This window comes from Hydra viridissima, unplaced genomic scaffold (genome assembly GCF_058129835.1).
Source record: "Hydra viridissima isolate aposymbiotic clone 2 unplaced genomic scaffold, HvirCarnegie_v1 scaffold_16, whole genome shotgun sequence".
NCBI lineage: Eukaryota > Metazoa > Cnidaria > Hydrozoa > Anthoathecata > Hydridae > Hydra > Hydra viridissima.
The window spans coordinates 4,706,189-4,720,809 of record NW_028324315.1 but is presented as its reverse complement, the minus strand read 5'-3'; the positions used below and the strand labels follow the sequence as shown (position 1 = coordinate 4,720,809).

Below are 14,621 nucleotides of genomic sequence, written 5' to 3'. Positions count from 1 at the left end.
TGAATTATTCATGGCTGATGACATTTTTAAAGAACCACTTGACACGTTAGAGAGGTTTTACAAGGAGGAAAAACTATTAAACTCTAGTAAAGAAGCTAGGTTTCACAAGGAAGTTTTGTCAGTGTTTATTTCTTTTTTAAAGAAGAAAAATAAATTGAAAAATAACCTTAACCAATAAAATTTAAAATGTTTCCGCTTTAAATACAGCTCAAAGCTAAAAACAAAGTTTATGTTTTTTTGATTTAAAAGCATCCTTACACTGATGTAGACTGTTACTATCTTTTCTCAACTATATATTTGTTTGCAGCGGAATTGTTTTTAACTTTTTTATTTTCTGTAGATTACACAGATCAGAGGTGTTGGTGGTTCAACGCCAACTAGAATAGTTAAAAATGTGTTCGACAGCATGATGGCGTAACCTTTGCAATGCTTTTTTAGTAAAGATGGGATAAAGGCAAAATGGAAATTCGTAGCCACAACATTTACAAATGTTTAAAAAGTAAGTTAGTTTACATATCAAATCGTGTTGTAAGGTTTCTACTGAGTATTGCTATGAGGAACAAAGTTATAATAAATTTTAAGTATGCATTTAAATAAATATAAATGTTTAAACAAAAAATAGTTCTATATTTTGCTTATTTTAGAAGCGCTTTTTTCAGAAAAGGATGGTTTTAATGTTGGCAATATCAAGACACTCGTTGATGGTTTTAATGTTGGCAATATCAATAAAAGGGATGGTTTTAATGTTGGCAATATCAAGACACTCGTTGACATGTTATAAAGAGCAAAGCCTAAATTGTAAAAAGAAGAAACTAAATAATATAAAAGTTCTTTTTTTGTTGTTGTTGCAGCATTTATATTATCTAATCTTATTTAAACTAGTAAATATATTTTTACTTTAAAAAAGTAATTATTCCTAGATTTTATGTTATCAATGCCCAAATACAACGACCGTAAGTTTAATTTGGACGTCCACCAGACGTCGTAATTCGTCCTAAATTTGGACGGACGAAAAGTGTTTCATTTGAACGTCTTCTGGACGTCCTAAACAGAGGTCCTAAATCCAATTTGTACGTCGTTGGACGTCCAAATGCCCACTGGTTGCATATCTAGTTGAATGGTACTTGCAGAGACAAAAAGAAATCAATAACTACCCACCGTAGACCAGACCTTGCTTGAACTCGAGAAAACCTTTCCAGAAACAAGATCTAACACCGTTCTATCAGCTAATTGAATTTTTATACCCCTCCTAACATGATTGACCTAAAAAGTTGCACGGTAATAATAATAGTGCGGTAAAAACAAAAATAGTGCGGATTGCCATTAGTTCATACATAACTGCAAGTCATCTAATTCAGTTGTTAAGGAAATGTATGTGTCTTTATAACAAAAATTGTGATACAAAGAAAAATGGGCAAGTTGTTTATGCTAACAAAAAGAGCTCATAACAAAAGCAGAGTTAAATATATAAACATTACTAAATTTACGCTAATATATGAGAAATTAATATCATTTATTAACACTAAATCTGTTTTATTTATTTTAAACGGAAACTAGTTTTACGAGTCATTTGTGACGAAACAAAAACATATTCTTAAACGAAAACATATCAATACTTATTATCTTTCAAAAACGTTAATATAAGTGTGAGGGAGGGAATTTAAAGGAAATATGAACGTTTGTTTTTACTTTATACTCGATTCAAACATGTTACTCATGGAATCATGAAAAGTCCAAGTCACATAAAACCGCAAGAACATACACTCTACAGCTGCATGAAAGACAATTTATTAACACAACTAAAATTAAAGTTTGTTCTCTCAAAAAACAACTAAATCTTTATTTATTTTTATAAAAAGACAGTAGTTCAGTTTTAAGTATCGCTCAAATATTGTAGCTATTCTATGAATTCTAGTAGCAAGTCGAGATTAGAAACAGAGGCTTAATAAAAACAGAAGTCGAAGTAAAAACACCAGCTGATCATGTACAATAAAAATCATTGTCAATACTGGAACAACACCTGATATAAGAAGCATCGATAAAAGAAAGAAAAAGAAGGGGTTTAAAAATCTGGAAGAAAGTTTTTGGACACGATTTTTGGGGAAAAAATGTAGAAAGAATGTTTTCAGCTGTACTTTAAACACCATTAAGAGATTTTACTTTGGGGAATCACAAACACACTCACATGCCCGCACAAGTTTATGTAATATACTAAGAGCAGATCTTTAGCAGAGACCCTCCGTAGTCACTTTCATGCAGTAAACTGTCTAACGTTAGTTAATATTATGACGAGTATAATAATTGTTTCAGTGTGTAAAATGTTGTAGTTACTTTATTCCTATCTTTTAATGGAGAATTATGTGATTTGTCAATTTTTTGCTGCTCTTCGGGATTCTGAACAGTTATTAAGTTTTCTAGAGTCTGTTAGCGAACTTTCTACCTCTACAATATCACTGGCTAATAGAAAGAAAATTAAAAGCTATATAAACTTATTGTCAAATTAGTTAGTCACATAAAAAACAAGCCGAAATTTTTCTTTCAATTAAGCGAATTGCTTTTTTTCCAATTCCATTGGTTTCTTTTTAAGCCTCTTTGCAATATCTGATATAGAAAGAAAGTCCCTTATTTAAGCCAACTTTTATCAATAAAAACTGAGCATTGTTGCAAAGATGATTGACGCTGGTGAGCAGTTCGTGAATTGTAGTTTTTATTAAATGTTGAAAGTTTTTTTTGCTCAGATGAAAATTTAATGTCTTTTTGGTTCAAAAATATTACATTATCTAATCTTTTGCTGCGAATTAAAGAAGAAAATAAAAAAAACCATGTAAGTAACAAAATAATGTGCAAAATTTTTAGTTTTATTACAGTTAGATATTGAGCTTCAAATGATGTTTTCTGACTGTACTACCGATTTTTTATCAGTGTTTCGGAGAGAAGTATTAGTCCCAGTATTGAAACTAAATGGAAATAAATCAATAGAAGTGATAGCAGTGGATGCTAAAAGAGGCGATAATGTTGTGTATCCTTCAGATGTTTATTTTTATTTAGATATATTTTTGCGTTTTTTCTTCAAAAAGAATAAGCTCCTAAAAAATGTGCGCATAATGTTTAATGGATAGGGTTAAAGTAGTTTTGCAAAGCAGTGTAGAAAAAAGCCTGTGGTTTGCGTATGCTATGCATTTTTGAAATGTCCTATGAGTGGGTGGTATGCTAATGTTGAAGAAAATATGGGATGTAATGTAAACCCTGTGCTCTTGTTTAAATATTAAATGGTGATAGTGTGTAATAATTCAACTTGATTGTATTTATTTTAACTTAAACTAAAAATCAGTTAAAATTTCTTATATAAAGATAAACAATTATCTAGCTAAGGCATAATTTCTAGTGTTGTGACCAAAACAAAAATTTGCAACAAACTTAACTAAAAAACCGTAACTAAAATTAGTTGACAAACTTTTTAACTTAACTGAATTTAGTTAAGTTAAAAAGTTGTCAACTAATTTTAGTTACGGTTAACCGAACTTCTTAGTCTAAGAAAATTAAGTCGACCAACAGTTCAGTCAATTAAAATTTAGTCGGCTAACCTTTTAGTCTAACTAAAATTAGTACACTTACTTTTTAGTCTAACTAAAATTAGTCGACTAGCATTTTAGCGTGACTAATATAAGCTAACAAACTTTGTAGCCTAAATGAATTTAGTCGACTAAGTGTTTAATTCGCAAAAAAATGTATTGTTATTAATACCCAAAAAATAATTTTTTAAAATCTGGTTATGCGTTAGTTGTGAAGTGGTTAGAGCGCCATGTTTTTAATTACAAATTGCTATAATTTGCAGTTTTTATTTGCAGGGCATCTATTTCAAGGTTATTTTTTCAGAGTATTTCAATTTTTTGGAGAATAGTTTGCGACATATACATTTGGAACTTATTAATCAAAAAAAAAATGTATCAAATTAGTCTCCCCAAATAGTATAAAGTATCTGATTTAGCTTTCAATGAAAAGCGCTTCAGATCTGTATTTTTTCAATTTCAAATAAAAGTGAGTTATAAATTTTAAAACACGTGAAATCAGTTCATAAAAAAAACAGGTACCATATTTTTGAAAGGTGCCCAGACAGCACACTACACCGGACCAGAATTTCAGCGAATTATCGCACGCCGTGTTGAGTATATTAGTAACGGGCCAGTACTAGCGCGAGTTTGGCAAGCTTCTAGCGAGAAGTCGTATGCCACTTTTTTTGCGACATATACACTTGGAATTTTATAATAGAAATAAACTGTGTCTTATTAGTCCCCCCCATTAATATTAAGTACCTGTTTCAACTTTCAATGAAAACGCTTTAGATCTGGATTCTTTCAATTTCTAATTAAAGTGAATTATAAATTATAAAACACATGAGAAATCAATTCATAAGAAATAATGGTGCCATATTCAGAAGCATTTTCGGAATTCCTTTATATAATACCTGCATTAATTTTTGACGTAATAATGCGTAACTTATTTTATTCTACACTCATAAAAACGCAGATAATTGCAGTGACGACAATAAGATTGTAATTGTCACAGTTAATGGTTTTTATTATTTCCATATTGTTTAATTGAGTATATATCTTGTTCAACTCACAATTTTGTTTTTCTTTTAAAAATTGTTATTAAAATGCTAATAACTTATTAAGTATTCGGTATAAAATATCAGCTTTTTTTGACGGAGCTGTTCTGCTTATAAACCAATTTTTATTTAATTTAATAAAATAAAATTTGGGGCAATACTAGTCACAAACAAAACAATTTTATTACCTAATTGTCACAAATTGTATTACGCATTTTAAATTTCTAAAAAACAATAAGTTTTGATAATGTCTTTAAGTTGATTTATTTGTCATAATTCATATTATGTTCATATAATTTCTCAACACAACAATTTTGAAGGAAAGTCTTAACTGACACCTCAAAGTAATGGATTCCCCCTATATACAAGACAAACCGTTATTTTTAACAGTATCTTTAAACTTAATTTAAGAAATTATATAAAATTATGTCAAACAATAATGCGTTTTCTCAATTTGAACATGCCACTCCAATATCTGATTTAAAGAAAAGGTTGGAAAAAAGAAAGACTTTAGACTCAGTCCATTGAAAAAGCATATAAAACTACAAATGAATTTTACTCAATTGAGGAGGAAATATCAAAATGGATATGCAATCAATGTAACAGACCTAAAAAGTGCTCATGTAAAACATCAAAGAGCATACTAGATTACCATCTTGAACATGATCGCGAAATAAAGCCGAAAAAAAACGAACTATGAATGGCTTGTTAAAAGAAAATAGCGATAAGATTGATAGAGCACTTTTAATATTCATTATTGCCTGTTGCCTTCCATTTATGTTGATAGAAAGTAATGCATTAAAAAATTTGTTTTGTTTTTAAATCCAAAGTATAAAGTGCCAAGCCAAAAAAGTTAAGACCTTTTAACTGATTTATATCGAGGAAAAGTTGAACTTTTGTAGTCAAAATTATTATCAATTTAAGTTTTATCTACTACTACTGATGGATGGAAGTCGAGCCAAAACTAAAGTTACATATCTGCAACTGCACATTTCATTTTTGACAAAACAAATTTCATCAGTAATGTTTGGGCTTTGCATACCTTAATTGCCGCCATGATGCAGATAATTTGAAAGAGTCTTTGCTAAAAATCGTAGAAAAATTTAAAGTGGATGGTAAAATAATGAGTAGAGCATCAGACAACGCCAGTAGACACTAGATAATCGGTCTCGAGTCTCGATTTCCTGTCTTGTATCGGTGCGATACCATACAGTATCGATATCGAGATCATGCAATACTGGTATCGAAAGATTTGTTTATGTTGGTATCGCTGGTCTCGGTGTGATACCTTAAATTATCGATATTGATACTAGTATCAAAAGTTATCGGTTATGTTGGAATTGTTTGGTACCGATAGTATCATTTGGTATTGCAACTCGGGTCATCATGAGAACTTCCATGTTATTTTTATAAACGTTTTGTAATTTGAAATTGTAAGCTCGTATAATTAATGAGATATATATATGGCTCATTTATTATAAAAAAAAGTTCTCTAAGCTGGTTGTATGACATCATGTTTATCATTTAATTTCTCATCTGGTATCTTTTTTTTAAGTTAAATAATTGTGTGTTACCACTTCTGTATTTTAATTTCTCATCTGTTATCCTTATTACAATTTTTTCTGCCGTGATTAATAGTAAAGTAAAGATTTTTTCAACATTTATTTCTATATTAAATTTTTACAAATTATTAAATTATGTTAAACAGTGTGTAAGGGCGGACAAAAAGGTAAGGGAGGGGGTGGTATTTGGGTGTAACTACCCCCTTCCCCTACCTAAGAAATGTCAAACTTCAAAATATTATTGATAAAATTAAAAAAATAAGAGAAAGTAAAAAATATTTATATAACCATTCAGTATATTTATTATAACTAACTATCTTATAACCTTTCTAAAACTTTCTTATATTATAACATTTCTTATCTTATAACCTTTCTAAAACTTTCTTATATTATAACCTTTCTTATCTTATAACCTTTCTAAAACTTTCTAAAACAACTGTTTCATTTGATATTTAGAATGCTAAATATCAAATGAAACAGTTGTTTTATTTTGAAAAAACGCAAACCTTATTTTTTAATACCCCCCTAGAACAATGACCTGGATCAGCCCCTGCATTGTTTAATTTTTCATGTCGTTATTCCAACTCTATCGAATTTTTATTCCATTCAAGCGAAAATTTTCTGTGCGGATATAATCTCCAAGGGAATAGTTTTGCAATCATTAAAGAGTGTTTTCATATAATTCTCCAAAGAAAATTGCTTGTGATACAATGATTAATGATTATTCCAAACGAGTATTAGAATTGATTGTTCAAATGGAGTTAGTTTTATAACTATCATCAAATAGAGTTTTTCATATAATTCTCCAAAGGGAATTGCTTGTTATGCAATCGTTAATGATTATTCTAAACGCTTATTAGAAATGATTGTTCAAAGGGAATTGATTTCGTAACAGTCACTACAGTTATTTTAATTTAATTAATAGTGTGATATCGCATTCATATTTTAGTTTCCATTCTGGTATCGTTACTCGCTTTGTTCGGTGTTCAACATTCAACAACTAAACTTTAGTTTTAAACGATTAAACATAAGTATACTTTAGTTATTAAAGAAAACAAATCTTCACTCGTTATGCTTTTTACAACATCTTTAATCTAGGATTATTTCAAGAAAAATATAGGTAAGCACTACTTACTATGTATTTTTTATACTTTATCTCAAGAGGTAGTTGCCGGCAATGTTGGGAAATAATTCTAAAGTTAATTACCCGCAGAATTATTGTTACATCAACTGTTACAATTTAAAAAAATAATAATTTCATTGGTGGAGCAATAATTCATAAATCGCAAGGCACAGTGTGCTAAATTGATGGCCAGGTTGTATGCCGGCCCACTCTGAATTTGTTTTTGTTTCATATAAAGATACCTAATAACTAATTGTAAAAAAAAAAAAAAATAAATTCACGCCTATTAAAAGGTCTTTTTTTGGTAATAATATTTCTGAAATTATTTAACTCTTTTGACATTTTTTAGAGGAAAAATTTACAGAAAATGTCTCCAAAACTTAATTTTGCCTCAGGCCCTAAGTGAGTTCGAAGCGTCCCGGCTCTGTTGTTATTAATAAAAATAAAATAAAAATAAAAAAAAAGTAAAACCATTTTATTTGTTATTAAACTGCATTTTACATTTTCAGGAGAATCTGCTTTATGCGAAAGCATATTCAAAAACAACAGAGGAAATTATTCATCGAACTTCAAAAAAAAGAAGACGAGCGGAGATCACAAGTAGATGAAGAACTAAACGTAATTGAGGCAAGTGCTTCTGGATCCGCAAAAGATGTAGCCTTCAAAACTCTCACTCTCCCAAAGAAGACGGTTACAAAAAAGTGGCCACTTCAAGATCGGTGTCAATTAGTAGTTGATCATGACATCATTATTTTGATTGCTACTGAGTGCTTGCCGTTCAGTTTTGCTGATTCAGAAAATTTTAAAAGGTTTATGAACAAAATATTACCAAATGCCACAATAAAACATTCAAAGACTTTCTCAAAAAATATACTCTCTCAGGTAGTAATGCATAGTTATGGAAAAAGAGCTCATAAATTTTAATCAGGATGCCATAACCACCGACCACTAGACATCAAGGGCAAACAATTCATACATATTCGTGACATTACATTATATCTCGCCAGACTTTGCCCTAAAGAAATTTACATTAGAATTTTTCCTATTCAAAGAGCGATACACTGGTATCAACATTGCAAAAGCACTTGATAACACCCTCTCATACCCTGAATCATTAAAAAAAAAAAACCAATAAACTGTGTTATTGATCAGGCATCAAATATAGCATGTGCTCTAAACAACAGTGTGTCTTTAATAACTAAAGAATAAGGTTCTATTACATGCAGTGATCACAGACTCAACACTGCACTTCAAAGAACAGTTGAGGTTACCCTGGAATTGAAAGATGCTTTTCTTAAAGCCAGCTCACTTACTACCAGGCTTCATAAATCGACAGCCTTTAGTGCTTCGTTGAAAGATGCTTGCTCTAGGTTAGATGTGATTTATCTCAGAATAGCCTACATAGTAACCAAGAGATGGAACAGCCATTACGATATGCTGCACGTCATGCTTCGACTGAAAGTTCCACTCATATACTTACGCGATACAGAAGGTGATGGTTGGAAGAAAACCGTACCCACAGATGAACAGTTCCTACTCATTGAAGCTATTGTTCCAGTGCTCAAATCTGTTAAAGAATTATCAGTTTTTTTATCTTCTGACACAGAGATCCGAATTGACATGTCACTGTTGAAAGTAACAGCACTCATCAACTTCATCGAGAAAGAAAAAAATAATTGTTATTCATGGAAACAACAAATTAGTAGAAAAATTCTTGACTGACTTATTATCAGAACTAAATAAGAGATTCCCAGACAAAGGCCGTAAATTACCCGCATTTGCATTAGGACATTACCTTCATCCATTTTTTCGTGGACATCTTCTTGATGTTGACAATGAAAATATTCAATAACTGGTTGAAAACCATCCCACAACCAAAGAATACTTTGAGAATTCTTCATTGTCTGTCTCAAGCTCCAGTAATAACAACGGTAGTAACGATTCCGTTGCTGATAATTCACAAGGTTGGGAGGAAAATGAGTACAATATTATTTTAGCAAAGTATAAGGAAGATACTAATTCACATCATATACACGAAAACCCTCCTATTAAACTTGAAATGGAAGAATACCAAAAAACAATAAGATCCAAAAATGCAGGAAAAGCTGATACCTTAGCATGGTGGAAGCAGCATGCAGCGGAACTTCCTATCCTTTCGGGTGTTGCAAGATCTTGGGTGGCAACTCCACCAACCTCTGCATCATCTGAAAGAGCATTTTCTGCATCTGGCCTTGTCATCACTGATCGTAGATACAATCTCGATAGTGACAAGGCAGATAAGCTTGTATTTATAATGCCGAACTATTCCGCTCTTGAAAATTACATTAAAAAATGGCCCATCGAACAATAAAATGAAAGTGATATAGGACATGAATCAGACTTATCTTTGCCAATATTAATGGAAGAAAATCCTAAAATACCAACGAGAGTACGGCAAAGGAAAAAACAACGAATGGACGATAGCCAAAGTATTGTAGATTATTAAAAACTAATAACTAAATTTTTAAAAAAGCAATTTTAATTGTATTTTGTTAATAAAAAATTCAATAAGTCACATTTTATTTTTTTGTTTTATTGAGAGTCTTGATTCGAGACCATGCGATACTATACGATTCTTTTTATTATCGGTATCGTTTGGTATCGAAGCGATACTGATAGTATCGACATTGGAATATAAGCGATACCACACGATACGAGATCTCTTTCTCGGTATAGAGTGGCATCGAACCGATACTGAAAGTATCAACATTAGTATATAAGCGATACCACGCGATACGAGACCATTCTTCTCGGTATCGACTTATACGATACCAACAGTCTAAATTCTTTAAAAGCCTACATCAGTATAATTTCTGGAAGAGCAACTTGAAACAAAATTTTTTAATATCTTGCCATCCGGCAAATAAATTTGAAAGCAATAAATGTATTCACACAACAACCAATTAACAATTAATTTCTGCGTTGGTGATACTCATGCTGATACTCATGGCGTTTGATTATAATCACACACTCCCCAGATGTGATAAGACATAAAAAAAACAGCCTCATTTTGACGTTCAATTAAACATCCAAATCTTAATTAAATTTTATCCATTGCTTCTTACACAAGGTAATATTAGCGACAAAGTTCTATAGGTAAAAGTTGCTGAGAAGAAGTCCTTAATTACAGTTAGGTCATCAGTTGAAGAGGGTATTGAACAGTTGTCTAAATTTTTTTGGTGTTTCAACTTGAACTATACAGAAGAATGTGCGCCTTTTTTGGTGAGAATGTGCGCCTTTTTTTAAATTTTTGCAGTTAATTTGCAACGTTGGAGTAACAAAGCCACTTCCAGCATCAGTTTATCAGCTTCATGCAACTTTGAAGGTAGTTATGAAATACACGCTTAATAATGGAAAAAGACAACTAAGTATTTGGTTTTATATTATTTAGTCTTTAATTTATTTGTAGTGAGTAAAACTAAATATGTAAAACTAATCCTAAATTTATATATAAGTTTTTCTGAAAATTTTAAAATTTAGCATTTTTTTTTCAAAAAATCATAAGTAGCATTATAAATAAAAATTTGACTAAACTTTTTTTTGCTGATACTAACATTAGAAATTAAGAACACCAAGACAAAAAAGATGGCACGATTGGCGATTAGAGATAGCAAAGTAGCACGATTTGCTAATAACACCAGAGATCGCTATAATGATTTGCTGCGATAAGACAGAAGTTTCGATCGAGGAAGAGAAGAAAGAAGACAGTAAAGAAAGTAGTGAGGAAGAAAGTAATAACGAACCTTAAAAACGAAGCGGAAGATTATGTTTTAAGTAAATATTGATAATATGTAATAATATAAATACTATATAAATAATGAAGGTAAATTTTGTAATATTTTATTATAAAATAAAAATGTGTAAAACAATCACGCTCTATTTCTCTTTCTTTTAAATATAAAAATTGAATCTTCTTCACTTAAACCATATATAAGCTATGAGATGTAAATGTACTTTAAGATGTAAATGTACTATGAGATATATCTCATTGTACATTTCTAGCATTGCCATGCTTAAACGCACAAATAATTAATTCCAAGAGCTCTTTTAACTCTTAAGAGTTAAAAAAAGAACTCTTCGTAGAGCTCTTGAAATCTTGCGAAGAACTTTATCTTAGCTATACTATTTGCAGTGAACATTTTGATTCTTCACAATATTACCTAGCCAATAATTGTAGTAAAAGAGCTCTGGTAACTGTTGTACCAACAGTTTTTAATTTTCCTAATCAACCATCTTTAAATTTAAAATGAAAACAACCAAGAATCAGACTCCATTTATAAGATAAAAAAGTCAACATTAAAGTTGAATTTATTGGAAGCAATGAAGTTGAAGCTATTAGTAAAAGTAAAGTAACAGCTCTCAAAACTTCTTTAAGAAATAAGTATGTTATCTCAAGTAAAAATATGTGTCCACTTAAAATAAACTTAGAGAGCCTAAAGTTAAAGCAAAAAGTCTTAAAAAGTGTAGTGGTTCAATAGAACACATTGTCAATTTATCTAAAAAATATTTAACAAGCACAAAACTGAATTTTTTTAAAAGTCAATTAGGTATGAATAACCCTGTTAAAAAAGAAAAACATTGGACTGTTAAAGATAAACTTATAGCTTTGACGGTTATGTATCGCAGTCCACAAGCTTTCAAAATTAGAAGAGTTTTTTTTATTACCTGCAAGAAGCACGATTTTGATGTTTCTTGAAAAATTTTTGGGGGGAATTGAACCTGGATTTTCCAATATGGTTACGGCTTTACTAAAAATTAGAGTAGACATTTCGACAAAATTAGAACAAAACTGTAGCCTTGTTTTTGATGAAATTTCTTAAAAGCAACATCTTGATTGGAGATTAAAACAACAAATTACTCATCAAACTACAGGAGCAAATGCCTAGAGTAAAATGGGGTGATATGAAATAGTTAAGAATTTTAATTAATTTTTTTTTAAGGGAAAAAGGTTTTTAATTTTTTTTTTTTAAAGTTGTAGAGAAAATTGAGCTGTATTTAAATATATATAAATCAACTAAAAGAAGTTTTCAGTTTTTTAAGAAACTTTATTTAATTGAAAAAAAAAGTTATTCCATTCTACCCTCACATTCGGGGAGAATGAAATACGCAAATCTATGCATTTGAACCACTCAATCTCGTGTTTGAACCAATCCCAATTGTTTCACCTATGCTGTGGACACGCCTGTGAAGAGTTGCTACTGGTATGTTGAATGATTGAGCAGTTTTTTTTAAATGAAAATTCACTGCTTTGTACTTTGGCCACAGCAAGCGTAACTTGCTATTCGGTGTTTGGTTTTTCTTTTTTCTTTGAGTCCAAGTTGTTTCGAGGCATATTTTATTTTAGAATAGATTTAATAATAATTGATTTAAAATTTATACACAAAATTTATAAAGATCGGTTGCTCACTTGAGATTTAATTAATAAAAGCCGCATTTAACAAGTCAGCAATTAGAGTATTTCATTCAACCCCAAGTGTCTCCGTTTTCGTTTTTATCTCATAAATTTTTTCCCTGAATAGCAAATTTAATTTTGAAAAAAGATTCTTAACCAGCGTAAAAAGTTTTACTAGTATACTTATTAAAGTCATTAATATCAAATTTAATTTCCGAGAGTTTTATGTCCATTTTTCAAAAAAAGAAAAAAAGTCATTATCACGCATTCGAAAACTTAAAAAATTATCAAAAAAACTCTCTTTTTTAAAATTAAAATTTGATGTCATCATGATAAAAAAAAATTAGCAAAAAGTTTATTCAATAATTAATTAAGAATTAAAGAATAAGCATAGTCATAACTATTTCATTTTACCCTCTATTTCATTCTACCCTGTTTTACTATATATAATATTTGATCCGCTGCATCTAATAAAAAATGTAAGAATTAATTAAATACGACATGACATTATTTCTGATGGTAAGATAATCTCGTGGAATCATCTGCAAGAACTCTATAGCTTGGACAGGCTTAATGCTGTCCAACTTGTTCCGAAACTGACTGATCGTCATTTAGATCCTGGACCACAATTGACCATGCAAGTTAAGTTGGCAACACAAACATTTAGTAGTCAAGTTGAAACTGCTTTGAATGCATATGCTTCTGTTAAACAACTGCCTGAAAATGTTTTTCCTACAGCCTTTTTTATTAAAAATATGGTTATTTTGTTTGACATACTGAATTCTCGTAAACCATTTGCAGATAAACCAACACGTTCTGCTTTAACTCTAAATTATAAGTTTATACAACAGCTCGAAGATTTGAGAGTGCTAACTTTAAAACAAATTTCAAAGTAAAAAGAGTTTCGTTATTAAAATGAATCTTTACTGAAATTTTGTCATAATCAGTTTTCTTTATACCCAATATCATGCTGGAGTTTTGAGGTTGCAAATCGTAGACAAAAGCTGCCTCTTAAATTCTTACTTAAACTTGTGTGCTTAATTTTGAATTTTTTGTTATTGGTACCAGAGACGGTTAGGCTAGCTTCAAACCTCTGTCTCAAAAACCTCTTTCATTTCCATCTTCTTTTTTTAAGTATCATTAAGTATGAAAGAATGGCATTTTTGTGATGCTCACAGTCAAAAAGCTATATCAAGCCATTTGGGTTTAGATGTCACTATTTCTAATATTATTTGTCTCGTAAATGAATTGCTTTATTGATTTATTTTAAGTTAGCACAGCTCAGTTTAATCAGGACGGTGTAGAGAACTACTTTTCATTAACAAGAAGTAAAGGAGGTAGGAATGACAGACCAAAAAATATGCAATTCAGATCAGCTTATCAAAAAGTATAAGTACTCCTTTCAATAAAACAATCTAATTCTAACAGTAATTGTCTCCCAGAGTCAGACGTCTCTGTTGCAGTTACAATTTACTCAATTACCAACATAGTACTTGAGAACCAAACCTCTAGAAATGAAAAAGTGATTTTCAAACGTTAGCTCTTTTAATCCTTCTCATACTACTCATATTGCTATCATGATAATTCTTAACAAAGTTTTCTAAATTTAGTATATAAGTTAATTTCGTTTCATTAAGAGACTCATAAATCATGAAAAGACATTGTAATAAGGTAAATGATTTCATTTAAACATACAATCTTATCATCCTCACTAACTGTTTACATTTCTTTCTCATAATAAAATTTTAATTATCTAGTTCGTCAAAATCTTCATATTTTTCATTCATCATATCTAATAACTAAGTGATGTTTACTACTACGTTTAGGCATACAAATCAATTTTTCTGTTCCTATTTGATTCTTTCATCTTTATTTAAAAAGAAACACAAATGCAAA

The 14,621-nt window shown here is 30.2% G+C and overlaps 1 pseudogene; it reads left to right on the top strand.

Moving 5' to 3' along the window:
* Window positions 1–8,728: 8,728 nt before the first annotated feature.
* Window positions 8,729–9,779, top strand: LOC149877644 (uncharacterized; annotated as a pseudogene).
* The last annotated feature ends 4,842 nt before the right edge of the window (window positions 9,780–14,621 follow it).